General features: G+C 42.8%; 1 non-coding gene across 1 annotated transcript; it reads left to right on the top strand.

Annotated features, from left to right (window-relative positions):
- The first annotated feature begins 2,530 nt into the window (after positions 1 to 2,530).
- Positions 2,531 to 2,604, top strand: Trnat-ugu. The gene has a single exon. It is a non-coding gene; the product is annotated as a tRNA-Thr (tRNA).
- The last annotated feature ends 1,369 nt before the right edge of the window (positions 2,605 to 3,973 follow it).

Raw genomic sequence — 3,973 nt, 5'->3', positions numbered from 1 at the left:
ATTTAAGGCATAGATAATAAAGCTATTTCACTCGCAGCTGGTGCTGCTTCTGAAGATTGGGTGGCCGCTAGAAAGCAGTTTTCTTTCCAGCTAGTATTCTGTCAAGATGGAAATTACACACCTATTATGAGACGATACGTAGTTCCTGTTGAAAGATAGCTGTTACTCCTTCTCTCTCGCTGTAGTCGTGTGCACGTAAGAGGGCTGGTGGAGGGACCATGCGCAGTGGTGAGTTGGGATGACAGGTGTAGCTGAAATAACCTCTTCCTTTCGTCTCCAGTTAACACCGTTCAAAACAACCGGTCTCTGAAATAACCGATTTCTTTTTTCTGTAATTTCTGTTATTTCCAGCAGTAAAAGAAGACTTCGAACAAAGACTGGACAATTATAGTGAAGGTGAAAGAACAGGATATCTCGATCCGTGTGAGGTAGAGGCTGTGACAACAATAGGTCTCAGCGTCTCCAGTAAAGACGGTGAAGATGCAGACAGGTATCGCGACGGCGAGAACGAAAGATCACAAACTGATCACTTTATTGCATCGTCACTTATATTAATTTTTACTTTGAAGTAACCACAAAATTAGGAATTCAATTATTGTCCCAACTTTCTAGCATGTCGATAAAATTATTCGAGCATCAATCAAGTTTACCTTCTCTTTCCGGCATCATTGTGGATGTTTTTTCTTTATATGGTGCCGTAAGTTTGGGTGCCTTCCGTTTTTAATCTGTTAAAGCAAATGGAGCATTGTTACTCATTGCTATTGCACTTCATAAAACACTTCCAAGCTATGGATAGTGCCATTCTGCAATAAAATCAACGTCCGAGGATGTGTGCCGTATAATAAAGACGCCCAACCCTGGGGCCAAGGGGGTAGTCAGGTGTATTCCTTTCAACAACCCGTTATTCTTTTCTATAGAGGTCCGGGCTCTGTGGCCGAGCGGTTCTAGGCGCTTCAGTCCGGAACCACGCGGCTGCTACGGTCGCAGGTTCAAATCCTGCCTCGGTCATGGCTGTGTGTGATGTCCTTAGGTTAGTTAGGTTTAAGAAGTTCTAAGTCTAGGGGACTGATGACATCAGATATTAAGTCCCATAGTGCTTAGAGCCATTTGAACCATTTTTTTCTATAGAGTATGAGTACTATGGCTTAGTATTTGAATAAGAGGACAAGATTGGAACTGGAACTTTTTTATGGTTACTTACAAGTCACCATTCGTCTTCAAAAATATTAAAAATACTCCACACCCACAGGTCTCGGCCGCCTCTATTCAGATCATATGAGGCGCCCTTTTAGGCCACGCCACAGCTGTCTCAAGAATGCTGTACCTATTCATATAGCAAGTGTTCGTTGATGGATTCTGTCAGCTTTGTTATTAAAATGGATCTGATCGCTTTTCCCGTTTTCCATACTATCCCAATATTTCAAAGCCATGGAAATTTTACAAATAAACAGTACTCGTTTGTAAAAAGAAGTTTTATTTAAAAACTAGAAATTTTACCACTGCAAATTGATATGCGAGTTTTTTTACCCAGCTGTCAATAAAGTACCTGTTATAATCTAGACCAAACAACTACCTAAAAATACCGATTATTCAGATATAAAATACCGGTATCGGGTTTAACTGGTCGATTTTTCCCATACCAAATGGTGAGTGGAAGTGTAACAAATGACGCCACAGCCAATAGCATCAGTCTGCTGAGTCTGTAGTGTGCGTTTCGGGGTGCGTGTAGATGATTTTCTGTTGATTTTCACTTTAGTTTAGGCGTAGTGAAGGTTCTTAGTCACTGAAGTGTTCATTATTGGCTGGATGAAGCAAACACAATTATTATGTTAAGAAGCGACAGCGATAGTTTTCCGAGCAATTTACGAGTACGTAGGGAGTGAGTAGCACGAACAGTGGTACAATGTTGCGCCAACCCTGCCATTGCCATACCAGCAAAGGCAACAGCTGGAGCATGTGGCCTGGGACGGACACAGTCGCAAAGTATCTCTCTCTGCACAGAGCGCACCATTCATCCACCATCTTAGTCGCACACCGCAATAAATGACTAACGTAATCGCAATTATCACTCTAATATGAGCAACTCACAACGGTTTTTGATACGAGGGTAAAGCTGGCACCAATTAGCACTAATCCAAACTTATAGGTACTAGAACAAAACAGACTGGATCTACAACCTCCCTGCCAGCATCCGAAGGTAAGGTCACGAAATGCAAACCACTATGAAAATCAAAACTGTTTTATTTGTAACATTTAGCTACACCTTCCAGCTATTTCTCTACACATATGTCCGAAAGAATAGATACTATCTTCGTATAATTAAGGCTAACCGGCCATTGACCTTCTTCTTCTGTGTTGAATGCACACGCATTGCCCGAACTCTTACGGGACTCGGTAAGATTGTCTGCCGCGAGTAATGAGTGTAATGGCCAGGGGCACTACGAATGCAGTGTGTGGACATTAAGTTGGGAATGTGGGTCTCACGGCGAGCGTGGAAGGGATAAATCCTGCAGTCGCACTATCCTCTGTGGCCTCGGTGGCTCAGATGGATAGAGTGTGTGCCATGTAAGCAGGAGATCCCGGGTTCGAGTCCCGGGCGGGGCACACATTTTCAAATGTCCCTGTTGATGTATATCAACGCCTGTCGACAGCTTAGATTCTTGATTTAATTATCACTTCATTTCTCTACATAGTCGCCGCTCCAACTTAGATATTTGTCATAGCGTTGTACCAACTTTCCAATGCGCTCGTCATAGAAGACTGCCGCCTATGCTTTCCTCCAATTCTCTACGGTTGTGTACAGCTCGTTGTCTATGCCAAGAGTTCATGTGAGTGGGGATGAAACTCAAGGGGAGCCAACTACGGGTTGTATTGTAGGTGATACTTCCCATCGAAAACACTGCAGGAGCATCTTCATTACCCCTGCAGAGTGCAGCCGAGAATATTGTCATGAAGAAGGAAGCGCATGACAGTTATGTTAAGTGGGCTGCTCAAAAATGGCAGGAGACGCTATTTTCTAGGCATCTTTACATGCTCGCTGTGTGCTCAGAATTAAAAATGAGCAACGTGAAGCGATCGCAGGAATACTAGAGACAGTGCCCAACACATGTGTGCAAAGCTTCATCGAATTTTCATGTGGTTTCCATTTCACGCCCGATCGGACTTTACTTTAAGAATAGCCCTCGTACATTATATCCATGCAAGCCTTATAGCGAATTCAGTTCATTTTTGACCAACAGTAAAATCTGTCCCCTGTTCGACAATATAGAAAAAAATGATGTAAATGCGAAACTTTCTGGATGTAAATGCGATTTTTATCTCGATTCAACAAAATAGTTGCGCAGCGAGTCTATCTTCGACTTTGTGCTACAGCTCCATCGCCATATTTTATGGTGTAACTGATAGCCAAAAATTTTATGTTTCTCTTTTTTGCGTCACCAGTCGTCTTACTGGTTCGATGCAGGCCACCACGAATTCCTCTCCTATGCCAGCCTCTTCGTCTAAGAGTAGCACTTGCAACCCACGTCTTCAATTATTCGTTGGATGTATTGCAGTCTCTGTCGCGCTCTACAGTTTTATCCTCTATAACTCCCCCTGATATCATGGAAGATACTCCCTGGTGACTTAGTGTCCTATCATCCTGTTCCTTCTCCTCGTCAGTGTTTTTTGTAAGTCGCTTTCTTCGTCGATCCTGCGGAGAAGTTACTCACTCCTTATCAATCCACCTGATTTTCAAGAGTCTTTTGTAGTATCATATCTCAAACACTTCGATTCTCTTCTTTTCCGGTTTTTCCACTGTTCATGACCCAAATCACCACAACGCTAGTTTGCTTTCTATGTCGTCCTTGTTTCGTCCGACATGCATTATTTCCGAAGCAGCAGCTTTCCTTAATTTCGTCTACACGATCGCTAATGTAAATCTTAACTTTCTCGCTATTCTCTTTTCTGATACTTCTCGTAACTGCCCGTTTTG

This window comes from Schistocerca piceifrons, chromosome 7 (genome assembly GCF_021461385.2).
Source record: "Schistocerca piceifrons isolate TAMUIC-IGC-003096 chromosome 7, iqSchPice1.1, whole genome shotgun sequence".
NCBI classification, from domain to species: Eukaryota; Metazoa; Arthropoda; class Insecta; order Orthoptera; family Acrididae; genus Schistocerca; species Schistocerca piceifrons.
This window is presented reverse-complemented; position numbering and strand designations above follow the sequence as displayed.